The sequence below is a fragment of the Monodelphis domestica genome, chromosome 4 (genome assembly GCF_027887165.1).
Source record: "Monodelphis domestica isolate mMonDom1 chromosome 4, mMonDom1.pri, whole genome shotgun sequence".
In the NCBI taxonomy this organism is placed as follows: Eukaryota; Metazoa; Chordata; class Mammalia; order Didelphimorphia; family Didelphidae; genus Monodelphis; species Monodelphis domestica.
In genome coordinates this window covers 167,679,650-167,700,190 of record NC_077230.1, presented here as the reverse complement: position 1 = coordinate 167,700,190, position 20,541 = coordinate 167,679,650, and the positions used below count along the sequence as shown (strand labels likewise).

The 20,541-nt window shown below is 35.4% G+C and overlaps 1 protein-coding gene across 2 annotated transcripts in view; it reads right to left on the bottom strand.

Moving 5' to 3' along the window:
• Positions 1 to 20,541, bottom strand: part of PSMD14 (proteasome 26S subunit, non-ATPase 14) — a 99,516-nt gene that overhangs the window by 38,636 nt on the left and 40,339 nt on the right. The window lies entirely within an intron of this gene.

Here is a 20,541-nt window from a genome sequence, read left to right as displayed (position 1 = left end):
AAATAGCTTCAGTTCATCAATTAACTATGTGCCTCTTATAATGGTGTGAATATAAATGCTGTTAGGCTAGCATGATTAACTGGCACCAACACAAGCAGCTTCATCAGGTTTTATCTAAGAGTAACTTGCACATTAGAACTATGGTAGCCCTCTGCAGACATATAGGTACAACTGGGGGGGAGGGGAGGAGGGAATGGACCTTCATTCCCTAGTTGCAAAAGCTATATGCAAAATACTCTACCCCTCCCTTTGTGAGTATTTTTTTTCCCCAAAATTAACACTGTTGCCCAAGGTGTGAACAACTAGTTGAAGAAGCTATGGCGCAACAATGAATGTTTCAGAAAACTCAACTAGAACCTTTGAACCAGACAGTACTGTTAATCTTGGTGTGCCCTCTATTGAACAAAAAGGACTTTTAGGGAAATTATCACTAAAAGTTTCTAAATCTATTTTAGAATACAATACTATACAAAACATGGCTGTGACCAGTTAGAAGTTTATAATTTTAGAAATGTGATTTCTCCAATAAGAACACCCATGAACAATCATGTTTTAAAAAATGTTGGACATGAAATGATTCTGGAAATCAATGCAATTAGTTACTCTTGCAATTATAGGGTTCTAGACTCCTCATATTCCTTTCTGAGACAGTAACTGTATTTTCAGATTGTAGATCAAAGAAGTTAGCAATTCAAGTTATAAATTAATAATAATCCCTATAGAAGCCAAAACTTTTTTTCATTATATGTTACACTTTTAGATCCACGTGTTACATTGATATATACATAGATACATGCATACCATACTCTAGGAATGTATGCTATACGTATAACTGTATGAAGCAGAGTTGTTTGTATTTGGTATTTTAATAAAGAATTCAAGAGATCCTAAAGAAGGGGCTGGAAGAACAGTTCTTGAGGATGTTATAAAGGAGATTATAGGCTTTCCACTTTTGAGATTGTGATGAAACTAACACTTCTAAAAATATGATAATGTTGCCCACCATGTGCAAAAATGATTAGAAATAATGTTGAGAAAAGGCAAGGTATACTGAGAATACATGAAAACTAATGACTACTTTAGTGTGAACCTAAAAATTGGAAAACATAAATTTTACCAAATAAGGACCAGGATCATTGGGAACATCCATTTTGGTTTGGTTTTCTTATTTGTAAAATAGTAATGAAAAATTTGTGTAAAGAACTTGCCTCCTTTTCTTTTAAATTTTCATTAATAAAGATTACAGAATTTATTTTATATGTTTGTACATTTCAAAACAAATAATACATTCACCCATTTTATGCAAGGTGCAGCTTTGTTACTTCCCATATATAGAGGCATGTTTCATATGTGAAAAACTAATACCCATTAAAATGACTTTCCTTCCTGGGAAAGGAACTAGAGTCAAGGAGCTAACCTTTTTCCCCTACAGGCCAATAATGAAATCTAGGTGGTACAGTAGAAATAGCATGGGATTTGGAGTTAGTGGACCCTGGTTCAAATCCTGGCTCTCCTGCCACTTAACCTCTCTGGGCCTTAGTTTTCTCATCTGAAAAAAAAAAAGAAATGAGGGAATAGTATTGGATGACCGTTAAGGTTCTTTTGGATCATCTATAAGGGAGAGAGTAAAACTAATGCAGCAAAAGGCAAAAGAAAGTCAAGTGGATAGTTATCCCAAAAGACTGTTTTAATTGCTAGGCTTAACCTACACACATATACGAGCACATGCATATACATATATTAAATATGCACTTGTAAATGTAGTAAGGCTAAGGACATGAGTAAAATGACTTTTCTCAGTAACTGCCATGGTGCCAGGTACAATGAAAGTTCCACTAAAGTTCTACTCTGACACCACACAAGAACAAAGCAAGATGACTGGAGGTTTTCTAAGGCTCAAAGTGCACCAAGTTCAGTGACTAAGTATGGGTTCACTGAATATTGAATGAGCTGAATTTGGCAAAGTTTCCCAGTTTAGCTTAGATTTTTTCCCTTCTGGTGGTGGTGGTGGGATAGGGGGAATTTACACCAAAGAAATTATACTTTAAATATTGAGGTATTCAGATAAAAACATGGCCACCACACTGCTGGTATTAATAATGGCTATTAGGCAAAAACTATCTGACAATCTGGACTTTAAAAGGAATTGGAAGTGTTAAGTAGAATGAATAGGGAAGCAGGATTATTTGTGAGCAGGAGAGGAAACTATGCTCCTCCAGTGTTTTAGGATCCAACACTAAATTTACAAGTGGCCTGCAAGCTCTAAAGCAATTTTTAAAAGCCTCATGCAATCAGAGCAAGTCAAGTATAGCTCTTGTCACATTTTTGAAGAACCTTCGATCACAGCATGCAAAGTCTGAAATACAATTATACTACTGAGGTCCAAAACAGTTAAATGACTTGGTCAAGATCAAAATGCTGTTTAGTGTCAGAGGGAGAGACTAGAATCTGGGTATCCTAACTTCTAGCACAGTACTCTACTACATGTGGCCTATTACCTGCTATTGTCATAAATGTAATGTCTTCATCACTTGAGCCTATTAAAAGTTGCTTTAATAATTCATACATTGGCTAAAAATTAAAGCCACATTCACTAAAAGAGCAGCCAAAGGAAAGTAGCCATTTTCCTCAGAGATACCTAAGGGGATAATTAATTAAGTCCTCTGTACACATCATTCTATCCCATGTACTTTAGGGTTCAGCCATACCAGCCTACTTGCTATCCCTCACATGCATACTGCTCCCTGTCCCATCTCTGCCTTTGTACTAACTGACCTCCATATCTGAATTGTTTACTTTCCTCATCTCAAACCTCTGGCTTCTTTGAGACCTATCACCAAAAATTTTAACATATAAGGGAATATTCAAAATCAAATTTATCACTACCACCTCTCTCAAATTTGCTTTCGGTATGCAATGACACCACAAATTCCCTATTTCCCAAACTAGAAATGGTGAAGTGATCTGTAAGGTGTCTCTTTCATGCTTTGTTTCAATCTATCAATCAACTGTTCATCTCTTGGATAAAGATATAGAATTTCCAGAACTTTTAAATTGTAAGGGAAGATATAATCCACTTGCAACCTGTTTTTGTACAGAATGAAAAGTGAAATCAGTGCAACATTACCCTCTTTCCTCAGCAAGCTTTAAAGACCTAAAGTCATTGATAATTTAACACATAAAAGGAAAAGTTTTTATCAAGTATTTACTATGTGCCAAGAATTATAGCACAAACTGGAGATACAAAAAGAACAATTAGGACAACCTCTGCTTATAAGGAATAGACTCATATTCTAATTGGAGAGACAAAAAAATAAAGTTAAGCTACAGGACAGATAGAAAAACCCACAAGTAGCAATGTTGGGTTCTTAGGTTTCATCAGTAGATTAAATAATAATGTTAGGGAACTGAAGGGCAAAGAGGAAGGGCAAATGATGAACTCTGAAGGACCACAGGAGGCAACAGTTCTCAATTTCTTTTTTTTTTAAACCCTTACCTTCTGTCTTAGAACCCTAAGGCAGAAGGGTGGTAAGGGCTAGGCAATGAGGGTTAAATCACTTGGCCAGGGTCACACAGCTAGGAAGTGTCTGAGTCCAGATTTAAGCCTAGTCTGTCTCTAGGCCTGGCACTCAATCCACTGAGCCACCCAGTTGTCCTACCCCCAATTTCTTCAGATAGCAGAAGGCATTGATGTTCACCTCATCCAAGCCCTGTGAGAAATCAAAGATCCCAAGGGATTAGTGATTCGAGTGGTGGCAGATCTTCCCACTGCTTGGAGAGGGAAGGGAGAAATAAAAGATCCCAATCCCTTGGTTACGTCTTCCCACTACAAGCTATACTAATGGGAACATTTTAAAAAACATTTAATATAATTTGGGGATGTACATAATAAAAATTATATTTAATATAATACACCAACATAATTTATTAAAGTAAATTACATGTATGCTACATGTAACTGAATTTACTTTAAAAGGTTTCTTTTTTTAAATGAAACCTTAAACTTGGTGAGGAATTTCATGTGTCCTAGGTTTGTGCTATTTTGTGTGCCTGTGATCTCAATTCAGAAGGTCCTTCTAGTGATGAAGATGACAACCTCTCTAAGCCTGCCCATCTTATATAAAATTCTGCCCCGTCCTCCCTTAAGTTCTCCAAAGGAAATTACAATGTGCTGGAAGCCTTCTGTGCTGTCTGCTAACATTGTGATATTATCAATGGTACATTCTTGCTGTCAATCTTGTATTCCTTGTTCATCATATGACAAACATGACTTATTTTTTCTATCATATTATTACTTGATAACATTCTTCATTCTTGTTCTGAGGAGTTCCTAATTGATTCTATGTTTTAGGCTGCTCATAGTCATAATACATCACTCCACTGCCCTTTGTGCAATTCTCATTTTAATTTTTTTGAAGGTAGTTGTATTCCACATCTTGCTCCCATGTAGCAACTCCAATAGAATGTTAATGTAAAAAATATGTGCCTTTGCTTTGAGGTAAAGCATATTCATTTTCCATGGGAAATTGTCCATTTTGGTGTATAATATAAAAAGAATATCCCACTAATTCTAGAATTCATATACCATTATGCAAACTGTATGTCTCCTGAGCAAGTCACTTAACTTTTTTGTCTCAGTTTTCTCTTCTGTAAAATGAAGGTAACAGTAACGCCTACCTCCTATGGATCTTAAGAAAATCAGATGACAACAATATTGTAAGGTGCTTAGGTTAGTACAGTGCCTGGCATAAAGTAATTGCTATACATGTTAGCTATCATTTTTATTATTATTATTAAAACTGTCATTTGATCTCATCCCTCTTCTCAAATCTTTGACCTCTCTTTCTCAACTAGTTTCTTCCTACCACTTTCAAACATGCTTGTTGGCCATCATTTAAAAAAAATCTTTCCCTATTCAAGCTAAAATTCTTTATCTTTCCTTCCTTTCTTAGTCAAATTCCTGGAAAAGGATACAGTCTCCACGTCCTATCTTATCACACAGTCCTTAATTCTTTGAAATGTAGTTTTCTAGCTCATCACTTAACCAAAACTGCTCTCTCCAAAATTATCAATGATGTATTAACTGCCAAATTGGTTATCTTCCCTCAGTATTAATGTTCCTTGACCTACCGGCTACATTCTACATTGTTTACCTTCCTTTTCTCTCCTAAGCGGGTTTTCATAACACTACCTTCTCTTGGTTGGCCTCCTAAAATGTCTGATTACTCCTTCTCAGTCTTTTCTCTTCCATCATCACATCATGTCCCCTAACTGGGGTTACATTCTTTTTGGAAAACTCATTATATTCCATAGGTTTAATTTTCATCTCAAAGTAGATGATTTCTAGGACTCCTCTCCCTTCTCATCCTCCAACATGTGTATATATGCTTGTTTCAAACTGGATATTTTGGATAAAACTTAAAAACAATTTGTCTAAGTCTGAACTCATTATCTTTCTCCCTAAACTCTTTCCTCTTCCAAATTTCGCTACTTCTGCTGAAATTCATTAATAGGCCAATCTTACATTATTACAGACTCCTCATTTTTTTTTATTCCATATAGTCAAACGTTAAAGCTCGCTGTTTATACTTTCACAACATTTCTTGTACCTGGTCTCTCCTCCCCATGCACATAGTGCCACCTCAGTCCAGGTCCTCATCACCTATTTTCTAGATTCTTGCAAGAGTATCCCAATTGGTCTCCTTCCCATAAATCCCTCACCACTCTAGCCATCACTGTCCTAACAGGTCTAATCACAGGACTACTACACTCAAACAACTTCAGGAGCTTTACATTTAAGATAAATTTATAAATTGCTTGTTTAGTTTTTAAAATCTTATATCATCTGGTCCCAACTAATCTTACTGGCTCACTTCCCCTCCTATATTTGGTAGTCCAGACAAACTGGCTTTCCATTTTTTTTCATATAGGACATTTTATCTCCTGTCTTTGTATCTTTTTTTTTTGGCTGACATATATGCCTGAAATGCACTTCTCCTTTACTCCTAAGAGTCCACTCTTCCTTTAAGATGAGGCTCAAGCACCATCTTCTAGATGAAGCCTTTCCTGATTCCCTTCTCCAACTGTTAATGCTCTCCCTCCCGAATAACTTGTACTTGGTCACTTTACATTTACACTGTATATTTTTCATTTTGACTTATTTCCTCAATTATGTAATTCCAATGTAAGTAGCAATTATTTCATTCATCTCCAGTGCCTAGTGCATTATGGTAGCTTCTTATCAGAAGGGTTCTTTCTGTAATATCTTTTTGATATAATCTTGAATGATTTTAACATCTTTTGTCAAGGGCCTTGTAAAGTTGGTGCTTTGCTCTACCAAATTAAATGTCTTTAAATAATCAAACAATAAGCATGAGATCTTGTAGTCTCTCTCTATTTCTATTAATTGTAAAATGGAAAAGTTGTTAGTCCATCATTGAATACTTCAAAAACTTTGTTGTTGCTTGATATCTTCATCAATAATGCCCTTGACTTATGAACAGATGACTTTCATAAAGAGTACAGAGGAATCATATAGGTTGGCAGTTATTGATGATCTCTATTGGTCTCCTCATTTCAGTATTATTAAGGTCTAGAAGTTTTTCCATGCCTTTGGTATCTTCCCCTACTTCAAATAATTTGTTTATTGGTTCCTCAATTCTATCACAATCATGTCACTTCCAACAAAGAACTACTCACTATAACACTTTAATCTGGCCATTTCCCCGATTTTTGTTCTCTTTAGGGTCATTTTTATCTCCTCTATAAGCACATTCAATGCTGTGATATTAGGGTCCAAGAATATTGGATCCATTGTTCTTGATAGTTTAGTTTATTACAATGGTTTTTGGAAATTATTTCCATGTTTCTTTTTTCTGTAATTGTTCTTCCATTTTTACCCTTGAATACTCTTGGAATGACTTTGTCTAGTTGTAATTTTGCCAACTTTTGTTTAAAATCAGTTTTGCTTTCCACTATCTTTCTCTGCTTTATGAAATGATACTGCTCCTAGGTTGTTGTTGTTGTTTTTTTAAAATGAGATTTTACAAACCAGTTTACATTCTAACTCGATATTGTTGGCAGCCATCTCTCTCTGTCTGGCAAACAAGTCAGATGTCTGCTGATTAAGACATTTTCTGGGGATCTTATGATCTCCTTGGTGTGGCATTAAATTTATACTGGTTAAATTTCTAGATAAAAATGATTATAATCAATGTGATTTGTTTTTGAAGTAAGCAAAATTTAAAACAGAAATTGTTGATGCTATAGTATAATAAAGAAAAATATTCTTGTTTTCTACTTAGTGTAAGATAGCTATAGAAAAAATCTTGTTCTCAGAAAAAAAGAACCGAGGGAAAAAGGAAAGCAAAAGTTAACGAGTACAAATATCTCAGATGGAACTATAATGTGCTTTTTCTGTTTTGCTCAACTGAAATGGTTTTTCATTTTGAAAGACACCTGGAAACTGAAACCATAAGCATTATAAACTTTCCTCCCTTCCTGCATACAACTAAGGGGTGAGGAGAGAAGTTCCTTCTGGAAACACAAAGGGCATATGCCCCTACATCTTTGGACCCACTTGGAACCCATAAGCCTAACCTGGTTTTCATCACTGGTCAAGGCAGCCTTGTGCCAACATTCTAATTTAAAGCTTGACAGTGATTAGCCTAACAAGTTTTTATGAATTTTGTGTTCCCTATGCCCCATGACTAACAAACCCTTTCTCTTGCTCCTTTATTATCTCTGTGATTATAAACTACCATATGCCATTTCCTTTGCTAACTTTTTGGTACTTTCTTTTTTTTCCCTCAGAATCAATACTGTGTATTGGTTCTAAGGCAGAAGGAGATAAGGGCTAGGTAATGAGGGTCAAGTGACTTGCCCAGGGTCACATAGCTAGGAAGTGTCTGAGGCCAAACTTGAACCCAGGATCTCCCATCTCTGGGCTTGGCTCTCAATCCACTGAGCCACCCAGCAGCCCCCTGGCACTTTCATTCTTGACCAAATTCAATCCAAAGATCCCTATCTACCTTTTCCCAATCCCTTCCATTGTGCCTGCCAACTATGGACAATGACATCAAGGTTCCTACTGAATATGCCACCACCTTCTCCAGTGTAAATATTTTTCTCATTATTCCCAATTTACAGAGCCAGATAGATGAGTTGGCACAGCCATTTTTTATTTCAACCCCTTTAACAGTCATCATCATCTGTACCCCATCTGTCCAAGTCTTTGTTGCTGTTATCTATAAACTTCCAGTTCATCCTCTGTTCCTTCTGAATGAGTTCAATATTGGTTTCAGACTTCTTTTCCACTTTAGTCCCTTTTCACCATCCCTTGAGGCTTCAGTATTCACATTGATAACAGAATAGCTTGGCTTCCTCAATATTGACCTCTTTTGACTTCTATCTCTATTCCAAATTAGCCACCCGTGAGGCAGAGGTAGATTTCATCACAACTACAAAATATTTCATCTCAAAGATCCTGAACAATAAGTTCTTCTCTATGATCTTAATATTTTGTACCTCCACCTCTCCCACTGCCTCACTCACTAATTATAAATGTAACCCTGATTCTCCTGATCTTCAAGATAATTTTCAGTTCATAATCCCTCTTTTCTCAGTCTATCAACTCTGTTCTGGCTCCTTTCCTTCTCTTCTGAACCTCTACCCTTTTTGTCTTTCCCTTGAACACTGATTGAATGTTTCTTATAAGAATGAATTATTCTTATCATTGGGTTACTACCATCTAAGTTGTTTGCTTTTTCTTTCAAGTTCCTGAACAATGATGGAAGGACTTGGCCCATAACAAATTAACATTACCTTGTTAGCATGGTACAAAGGAAAAACAGTAGTTTTAGAGTTAGATGACCAAAGGCTGAATTCCAACTCTGCCACTTAGAAGCTCTGTGACTATTCTGGGCTTCTTGTTTCCTTAGCATAAGGTAAAGGGATTAGACTAGATAATCATTATGTTCTCTTCCAGGTCTAAATCTATGTCTTTATATTCCATAAATTGGGCCCTCACCCCTAAACAAATACATTTGCTCAATTTTAATCAATTTCTTATCACACAACTCTTCCCTGATGGAGTAAATACCCCAAATCTTTACAACATCTTGTTAACCATCTTATCTCCTGGCAGATTGCCTTACCCCTTTCTTCCATGAAGAATGACTGGTCATCTCTAATTGTGAGACTCCCTACCTCAAAATTCTTCATATGCCTCCTAGGTTGCACTAGATTTGGAATAAGAAAGAAAGAATTCAAATTCTGCTTCAGACACTCACTAGCTATATGATTCTTGGCAAATCTCTTAACCCCCCTCAGCCTCAGCTTTATCAACAGTAAAACAAAGACAATAACAACACCTCCACACATGGTTGTTGTGAGGATCAATGTAATGCCTTTGTTCCAGTCTTAGCAGAATGAGAAAGAAATTCTCTTTGTCAAGGCTATTCTTTCTACTTTGCCCATGACTTTGCTCTCTGGCTCCTCTATTCCTTTCAAGAGTTGGTCCCTACTGATTGGCTCATATGAACTACATCCTCAGGCCCTAAAAGAAGTGAGAAGTGTGACTGTTAAGCTACTGTCAATAATATCTGACAGAATGTGAAAACCAGGAAAGATAATGCAAGATTGGAGAGCTACCTGATTTTCCAAAAAGGAAAGAGAACTATCTACAAACTATTGGGCAACTTGAGTCTGATTCCTAAGCAAAGTGTATAACAGACCATTAAAGAGAGGGTTGTTGAACACATAGAAAGAAATTGCGATTACTAAGAGTGAGGATGATTTCAACAAATATGGATTATACCAGACTAACTTTTCAGACTAATTTCCTTTCTGCCAAAAACTAAAAAACAACTGGAAAGAGAGGAAAATGCTATGCATATAAGCAAAGCTTCTGAAAAAAAAAACAAAAAAAACCCATATCATATTATTCTTTGTGAAGATGGAGGGATATGGATTAAACAATAATGTAATTAAGAGGGATTCAGCACTGGTTGGATGGCCAAATTCAATCTGTTAATTATTCAATGTCAGTGTGGCAGGAGGTCTCCACTGGAGTAAGGCAGGGATTTGTATTTGGCCCTCTGCTGCTTAACATTTTAATCAATGACTTGGATAAAGGCATAAATGGTTTGCTCATCAAATTTGAAGATGACACAAAGGGAGGAGGGACAACTAACACAGTGGGTAATATCTTCAAGATCTAAGACAGGGTTTCTTAATGTTTTCTATGTCATAGCCCCCTTTGGAAATCTAGTGATGATTATGTATCCTATCTCAGAATGTTTTTAAGTACATAAAACACACAGAATTACAAAGGAAAACTACAGTTACAATTAAGAACTCCAGAGTTAAAGAAATTCAAGATTTTAACCTGAAGAACAGGGTACAGGGAGGGGGTGGAAGGGAGACATGATAGCTGTCTGAAGGAATCTGAAAGCCTGTTAAGTGGAAGAGACACTGATCTTGTCAAATTTGGGCCCCAGTGAAGAGAACCAAAAGCAATGAGTAAAGCTGAAAAGAAATTTAGGCTTAATGTCAAGATAAACTTCCTAATAATTAGAGCTGTCTGCCTAAAGAAATGGTGGGTTTCCCCCTTTTTAGAGGTCTTAAAGCAGAAACTGGATTAGCATGTGTTGGTTTCTTACAGTTGGGGTTCCTTCTAAGTAGGAGTTAGATGAGATTGCCACAAAGATATCTGCAACTTTTAAGTTGTATCATCATTGACTAAACATCATCATTCCTTACCTCACATAAACAAGCAATCACCAAGTCTTCTCATTTTTATCTCCATTATCTATTCTTTTCTCTCTGTTCATATGGCTTGGACCCTATAATTCAGATTCTCATCACCTAGATTATTATAATAGACTCCTAATTGATCTCCTTGCATCAAGGTTCTTTCTATTTCAATTCATTCTTCACATAGACAACAAACTAATCATTTCATTTCCTACTGAATAAACTTTGGTGACTCCTTATTGGCTCTAGGATCAAATATTTCATTTTTATCTTGTCACTTTCTGATTTTTATTTTATGTAATATTTCTAATGTACATATTTATTGGTATAAAAATATATATGTATGGTTTACAAAATATATATGTATACTAGTTGGATGTATGATTTTTTTTTTTTTTTACGGCTAGAGATGCTCAATCAGAAAGGCCTGGAGACCATTTTGTAGACAAACTAAAAAAAATACCCGTTCCCTGAAAATTGCATTTCCCACTTCAATGGCAACACCATGTTGCAATGCTTAGAAGTTAATCTTTCCATTCAACACAATTTTGAAAATCATTATCTTCCATCAAGGCTCAGCTCAGGTAAGAAATTCTTCATGAAACCCTTCCCAATTAAAAACCTCATCTTTTCTTCTCAAAATTTCCTGTAGTAGTTTCTATCAAAGTGGATATGTCTGTGCCCATTTCATTTCCCATTAGGAGAATGTGGGCCTCTTATGAAGAATAGCTATGTTTTTTATCTTTGTACTCTTAGAGCCCAGCACATAGCGGTCTCCTGCAAAGAGCAGGTGCTTAATGTCTACAGTACTGAATTAGAGTTCTGACTATACTGAAACATTCTTTTTATATTCTTTTACATATTAATTCATTTCTAGGTATTTCTAGACTACCTGCATATACTATGGAAGATGGTCTATTCTAGGGAGGTCTATTCTAATAACAGAGGTGATAGCATGTGTGTATGTGCTGAAGCACATACACATGCATATGATTTCAAGGGCAAGATGGATGGAGAGATGCTCAAGAGAACGCCAGATGTATTCCTTCACCAAATCCCAGATGGTTTTATTTTGCAAAGTATCTTTGCAGCATCAAGTCCTAAATGTGTTTTCTGTTTTGTTACCGAGTCTGATGTAGGAGCAGTGCTGTCATTGCTCGCATTTCTGCCTTTGAAGCATGGACCCAATGGATTTATAGCAGATGAATAAATAAAAGGTTGCTGTTTATTAATTTTTTAAAAATAATTTACTTTGCCTTTTTTGTACTTCTAAATACAAGCAATTCTAAAAAATCAACAACAACCTGCTTTTAGAGATAGCATGATGTAATAGAATAAACATTATATTTGAAATGAGAGGACCTGAGTTCAAGTCCCAGCTGTATGAACTCAGTCAAATTATCTATTTCTAAACCTTAATTTCCTTATCAGTTAAAAAGGTCAATAAAACATGTACAGACTGTCCTACAAGTAGTTTCTAGCATTGCATGAAACTACAAAATATTCTAAAAACTTAAAAAAGCTGGAGGGGATTTTGAAGGCCATTTAGTCTAACCCCCTCATTTTATAGATAAGGAAGATGAGGCACAGAGAGGTTAAATGATCTATCTGGTTAGTCATACAAGTAGCAAATCAGAGGGGCTAGAGTTTTGATCTGGATGCTTTGAGTACAAATCCAGTAAATTTTCTGCTTGGACATGCTATATTTCCACTATTAATACTTGGCAAGGAATGTTAAAAGTACACTGCAATACAGATAAGTTATAACTTTATTATTGTGTTATTGTGGTATTGAAATGATCAATATGAAAACTTAAAAGAAACATGAGAAGATTTACATGAATGATGTAGTGAGTTAAGCAGAACCAGGAAAACAATAAAACAATGATTACAGTAATATGAATGAAAAGAAGAAAAAGGGAAACAATTCTATACCATATAAAGATCATGCTTAGTTAGAAAAAAAAAATATAATGTACTTCTCTTTTTTCCTACAAAGTTGAGTATCAGATCTCAAATTATACTACAGAGCAGTAATCATCAAAACAATCTGGTACTGGCTAAGAAATAGAATGGTAGAATAGATTAGATACACAACATATAGGAGTAAAAACTATGGGTGTAAAATATTGCATATACTATCAGACTGTTAGCTTATTTTTGCTAAACAGTTTTTTCCTCTCTTGCTATTTTATTGTGTGGATACTCCATGAGAAGAGTAAAAAGTCAGTATAAGGAGGACAGTTAGCACAGTAAATAGAATGCCAGGCCTACAGTCAAAAGGTCTTGAGTTCAAAGCTGACTTCATACTTCCTAGCTATTTGACCCTGGGCAAGTCACTTAACCCCAATTGCCTAGGCCTCATTGCTCTTCTGCCTTAGAATTGATACTTAGCATGCAATTCCATTTGTTTACCAACTTTTTCTATAACGCCTACTATTTCCCCTACACATTTGGTATCCTCTTTTATTTCATATACCTTAAAAAAACCTATCCCATAATACCCTAAATTGTATCACCTCTAATATAAACCTCCCCACTGTATATCTAGTCCAGTCCAACTGCTTTCCCTACCTTCAGTTTTCTTTAGTGTCATTTCTACTTCCTCATATTATGGTATCACAGTCTAATTATGATAGCTTCATTTTAATTGAAGGATGAAAGTCTGTTATGGAAATGTTGATCAATCTTTTTCCTTCTTTTTTTCCCCCTTACTTGTTGTCTTCCAGTTTCATCCTTAAATACCCTTGTGATATTTTTGTTTAATTGGATGTATCATCAAATTTTATATACATTTGTTTCCCCACCACTGATTTTTGCTGTTCTGTTGGAAGATACCACACATCAGTTTTTTTTGTTTTTGTTTTTAAACTGAACTCTTCTATAATTTTTGGAAGGCATTTTGGTCTTTTAAAAGACATTTTGCAGACTGTCTTCCCTTTAATCCAGTCATAACACTGCTCAGTTTGTGCCCCAAAGAGATAATAAGGAAAAAGAATTGTGCAGGAAAATTCATAGCCATGCTCATTGTGGTGGCAAAAAGTTGGAAAATGAGGGGATGCCCTCCGATTGGGGAATGGCTGAACAAATTGTGGTATCTGTTGGTGATGGAACACTATTGTGCTCAAAGAAACAATGAACTGGAAGAATTTCATGTGAACTGGAATGACCTCCAGGAACTGATGCAGAGTGAAAGGAGCAGAACCAGGAGAACATTGTACACAGAGACTGATACCCTGTGGTACAATCAAATGTAATGGACTTTTCTACTAGCAGCAATGCAGTGATTCAGGACAATTCTGAAGGACTTATGAGAAAGAACACTATCCACATTCAGAGGAAGATCTGTGGGAGTAGAAAAACAGAAGAAAAACCACTGCTTGATCACATGGGTCGACCGGGATATGATTGGGGATGTAGACTCTAAATGATCACTTTAGTGCAAACAATATAGAAATAGGTCTTGACCAATGACACATGTAAAACCCATTGGCTTTGGGAGGGGTAGGGGGAGGGGAAAGAACATGATTTTTGTAATCCTGGAAAAATACTCTAAATTAATCAATTTAAAAAACTTAAAAAAAAAAGACATTTTGGTAACTCTTCGCTAGCTAGGCTGTTTTTTTAGGTTGTTTTTAGTTTCTTTGTTGAAGAGACTGGTTTCCATCAATTAAACTTCCTTAAGAAATTGTAAGAATTTACTTAGCAATTATTGCAGCCATACCAATCAAGCTAATAAATAATTATTTTATAAAACTCAAGAAAAAAATCAACAAAATTCATCTAGAAGAACAAAAGGTCAAGAATAATATCAAGAGAACTGATAGAAAAATGTGAAAGAAGATGAATTGGCAGTATCAGATCTCAAACTATACTATAAACCAGTAATCATCAAAAACAATCTGGTACTGGCTAAGAAATAGAATGGAAGATCAATGGAATAGATTAGACACTCAATACATAGGGGTAAATGATCTTAGGAACCTAGTGTTTGATAAACCCAAAGACCCCAACTTTGGGGATAAGAAGTCACTATTAACAAAAACTGCTAGGAAAATGGTATGGCAGAAACTAGGTATAGACCAAGAAAAGGTCAAAATGGGTATATAATTTAGGTATAAAAAGTGATACCATAAGTAAATTAGGGCACATAGTTTATATGACAGATCTATGGAGAAGGGAAGAATTTATAACCAAACAAGATTTTGAGAGCATTATAAGATGTAAAATGAATAATTTTGTCTATATTAAATGAAAAGCTTTTGTCTAAACAAAACCAATATGAATTAGATTAGAAGGGAAACAAATTGGTTAAAGAATTTTTACAACAAAATTCTCTGAAAAGTCTAATTTCTCAAATCTATAGAGAACTAAGTCAAATTCATAAGAATACAAGCTATTCCCCAACTGACAAGTTGTCAAAAGATATGAAGTTTTCAGATGAAGAAATCAGTTATCAATAATCATAAAAATGTTCTAAATCCCTCTTGACTGGATAAATGCAAATTAAAACAATACTGGCAAGTATGACAGTAAAGGAAAGTGATAGATGTTGGAGAGGATGTGGCAAAATTGGGACACTAACACACTATTGGTGGAGTTGTGAACTGATCCAACCATTCTGGAGGGCAATTTGAAACTATGCCCAAAAGACTATAAAATGGTGCATATCCTTTGACCCTATAATACCACTACTGGGTGTGTATCACAAAGAGATCATAAAAAAAAAAGGGGAAAGGACTGACTTGCACAAAAATATTTCTAGCAGCTCTTTCTATGGTGGCAAAAAAAGTAGAAATTGAGGGGATGTCCATCAAATAGGGAATGGCTGAACAAACTGCTTTATATGATGGTGATGGGATACTATTGTGCTATAACAAATGATAAGCAAGATGATTTCAGAAAGCTGGAACGATTTGCATGAACTGATGCTTAGTGAAATAAGCAGAATCAGGTGAACATTATACTAGTAACAGCAATATTCTACAATGATCAGCTATGAAAGACTTGGTTACTCTCAGCAATGCAATGATCTGGGACAACTCCAAAAGACTTATGACAGGGAATGCTATCCACCTCCAAAGAAAGAACTCTTGGAGTTGGATCTTTCACATCAGTATATTTATTGTTTTATTTTGGAGTTTTAGTTTTGTATGAGTGTGTGCTTACAACAATGACCAACATGAATGTATTTTGCATGGTAATACATGCAAATCCATGATAATATCCCAGATCAAATTGCTTACCATCTCCAAGGAGGGGTAAAGAAGGCAGGAAAAGAGATGGTTTGGATCTTATAACCTTAGAAAACATGATGAAAATTATTTTTACATGTAACTGGGAAAATAAAATATATTTGGATTAAAAAAAGATAAATTAAAATTAATAAAATAATAAAAAGAAACTATAAAAGTTTATTAATATCTATTACTTATTTCCCATTTTCTACATAAAGTTATTTAAACTAGCCTGATTATAGTTGCCTTAAGTACAAATAGGGCTCCTCATTTTATTTTGTTCTTCTAGTTCCATGATAGTTAAACTATGACATATGTGCCAAAAAGGGCAAGCAGAGTCTGCTCTGTGGGCAGGCCTGCAGTTGTCCACCAGAGTTTGTTACTAGAAAGCCAGAGGGACTCAGAGCCGAGCTGTTCCACTCCCCTAACCTCTCCACATTCTTTACTTTCCCCACACTTCTGCCCAGCAGCCCAATGGGAGCACTTCCTCCTCTGTAGGGGGTAAGGTTGAGGTGGCACACAAGGGAGGGGCGGGATACAGCACTCTCTCTAAAAAGGTTCACCACCTCTGTTTTAATTTAATATTAATTTTGGTCTGTGTTTTAAACTTGTGGTCTGACTGTGAACACAGACAACTGATTGGGAAATAATCCTCATATTAGTGACTAGTTGTTTCCTATCTATTAAATAAGGATCCACTTAATTTTATTTTTTTGTGATATTATGCAGTGCAAATACTTATGAAGAAATGTAGTGTGAGATGACCAGTGTTCCATTAAATTTTGATAAATACAACCCTGCCAACTCCTTCAATAAGGAAAATCAGCACAAGAATCATTCTACTGTTTGTGTCCTTTGTTTACAGGTTCCCTGTGAAAAAAGTCTAAGTCTGTGTCAGCAAACCTATGGCATGCATGCCAGAGGGCTGCTCCCTTCCCCCTTTCCCTCTTGCCTGAGGATATTTCTCACATGACCTGCCTTTCTTCCCAGCAGTCCAATGGGAGTGCTTCCCTGTCTGGGGTAAGGCGGGGGAGCTCACATTTGGCGGTTTGGGCACTTGGTCTCTAAAAGGTTTGCCATCATTAGTCTAGGCCATTTGTTCCCTAAGACTATAAATGACAGAAGTTGCCAACTTGTAATGAGAGAGGCCTTTCCTTATCTTACTTCACCAATGAAATCACAAAAACCAGTTCCTATTACCTAAAAATGTCAAAAACTTCTGTGACTTTAGTTCCAATAGAATTCCAAGGTTGTCACTAGATGAGGAGTCTACACTTAAAGTACTAATTGCTTTATGTTTATAGACTGTCTAAAATTGTAATAATTCTTACTATCCTCCCCCCTTTTTGCTATACTGTTCCTGCCAGATGAAACAATGCCACAGAGGCCTGGGGTCTTTTTTTTTTGTCTAAAATACTGATGATGTCAAAAAATTCACATGCTGAGGTTGAGCCTCTCTAGGCAGTTAGGCAGGACCACAGAAAATAGATAGTCCTAGGCCTGGACTATATTCTAGGAGAGGAGAAATTGGCAGAGCTTGAAATCCCTTGGTATAGCCTTGGAGAACCTGGAGTTAACTCTAAAATGAGGTGCTAAAGTAGGACAAAGTAGTAACAAAGTCTACCAAGGAGAAGGGAGCTACAGTATTTACATTTAGAAAACAATGAATCCTTGGAGTAGTGACATAATTACCATTTCCCTAACACTGACTAGATATTTGTAGAAAAAAGAAGTAAACAAAAACAAAGTTTTTGCCTTCATAACTCATAATCAAATGAGAAAACATGAATATATTAAATCTTAAAGTGCTCTGTAAATGAGTAGTATTATTAGCCACTAGTTGGTGAGACTTTCAAAAAAAAGTTAAAGAATACAAAAGATTAAGTATCAAAATGATTACTATAAACTTTAAATACACCAGTATCTTAGGGGAAGTTGGCGATCAAGGTGGACAGTCAAGAGTGGTAAAAGAAAGGTCTCAGGAAGACAGTGGAGCACTAACAAGAAAATGATAAATGGGTAGCATTTGGATGGGTAGAGAAGAAGGACCTTTTGCAAAGGAAGAATTTGTCTAGGCAAACAATTTGCCAATATATGCACTAATACAGAACTGTCTATTTAAAGCTAGACTTGAGGAAATGTGACTTGTCTTTGGATTAAATGGAAACAAACAAAAAAATAAACAAACTTGTGAACACAAAGCTGAATAAATAACATAAAAGACTTGTGTACCAAACATCTAATGGAAGGAAAAAAACCTAATTTCTAACAATTTCTTGTTCAAGAAGCCCAAATCTGGGTAGAAGAAAAACCTGGACACTAATTCCCCTTTCCACTTCTGGCTCAGAGAATTTTAATCAAATCAATATAATCTTTACCAATGGAAATGGTAGGTCCAGTGGCTGACCTCTTGATCCATTCAGCATTCCTGTGACTTTTAAGACTGAGGGTCTCTGATCCCCTACTGCTAGAATGTCAGCTTCTTGAAGATATGAACTTTCTTACATCTTTATTTGTATTAGCACTTGACACACAGGAAGGACTTCAAAAACTGGCTTTGTGCTTTAATTTTTTTCATTCAAAGAATCACAACATTTTAAGTAAATTGTTAAGAACAACTACATTCCCTTTTGATTGTTTTTTTACCTAATTAAGTAAGGGCAGCTAGGTGGCTGGCTCAGTGGATAGAAAGCTAGGGCTGAAGTCAGGAAGACCTGAGTTCAAATCAGGCTTTAGAAACTTACTACCTGGGTGACCCTGAGCAAGTCACTTAAACCCTATTTGCCTCAGTTTCCTCATCTGTAAAATGAGCTGGAGAAAGAAATGGCAAACTATTCCAAATGGGTTCAAATGACTAAACCACACTAATTAAGTGTAGTCAAATATGAGGCTGCAATCACACACACAAAAATTGTAAAGGTACTAACTTATGCAATTCGTTTTACTGAAAAGATGTTCTTAAGAATGAATTCACTTTATAAATCCTGAAGTTAAGGATTTCCAGACTTCATCCTAATAGAATGAAAGATTCTGTGGGCAGGGTAGTTTTTCCATTTCTTCTTTGTATCCACAGTGCTTTGAACACCCAGGAAGCACTTAATAAATAAATGCTTGTGGTTTTAGATTATTGTATTGTTGCTACCCAGTTCATTAGGACACAATAAATATCCAGGGGGAAAAAAAAGAGCTAAGTTTAGAGAACCATAAACACCAAGAGATATACTCTTTAAAAATGTAATAAAAAAGGGCACTCATATAGTCTTTTAGGCTATAAAAAGAAAAAATTCTATAGTTCAGTGATGGGAGTGATGAAGAGATCCTGGAACCAGTTAAGTCCTAGTAAAGTGCAAAACCATTGTCAGGAAAATAGTAATAGCCTTGGTCACTATTTTAACTCTTTGTCCACAGAACATTCTCAGCTTGTCACTGAAAGAGAAAATGATGTAAATTTTGTAACATTAAATCATTAAGAAAGTGACATTTGCTACACATGATGTCCTTAAAAATATATTTTGTAAATTGTATTTACCTAAAATTTTGAGGAATGAGATAAGATTAGAAAGAGCTCTGGAGAGTAAAACAGGAGACTTGTGGGCTAATTTTTCTTGACTATGCCACTAAGCTCCGCCACTTTTGGCAAGTCACTTGAGTCGGTTAATGCTTTTTATTAAGTGCTTATATCAGCCACTGTGCTTTAGGCCCCAGTGTCCTCTCCTGTAAAAAGGACAAACTTATCTGTAAGGTCCTTTTTTGGATAAATTTAGTTAAATGTACTATATTTACTTATGCTATATAATAAAACTTTGCGAAAACAGAAGCAATGTACTTTAATTCAGCACCCAGTATGTGCAAGGCTCTATGGGATTTAGAATACCAAATTAGATTCCAAATAAAAATCTCAACCAAAATTATCTCAGTAGATTGTAGATTTAGGGAGTTATTAATATAAGTAACAGAAAAAAAAATTAATGGAGAAAATGGTTTCTCTCTGGTGCTTAATCAACAGCATAGCTCTAAAATTATCAGCTTTGTGGAGTGTGTGAACTATTCAAGTTAACTCTAATGACCTTACAACTATTTTAACACCATAATAACTACAGTACCATACAATATTTTACAATGATCAAACGAGTCAAAAAGTACTGCATTGTTTTAGGTTTTATATTAAAATATAAGCAGTTTGAAGTTAATTTAAAAACTAGGCCAAAGAATAACTTAAGAATAGGTCAAGGTTTTGGGGACAGAAAATAAACAAATATAATAAAGATACTATATGAAATTTTTTACCCAAATTAAGGAAGTTTTATTAACTTTTTTTTGTAACTTTCATTTTACTCTTAGGAATCTCTAGCTACCTCAAAATACATCTCTCCTATATTTAAGACAAAGTTACAAGACACAGAAAAACATTATGAACAATAATTATTTACAGAGGAAAAAGCAAGTTATTTTATGTTATCTTAAATAGTAAAATGGGAAATTATAATTGTGGCCTATATTCAAAATTTGAGTCTACTTGTAAATTTCAAAGCTTAAAAGCATATTTGCT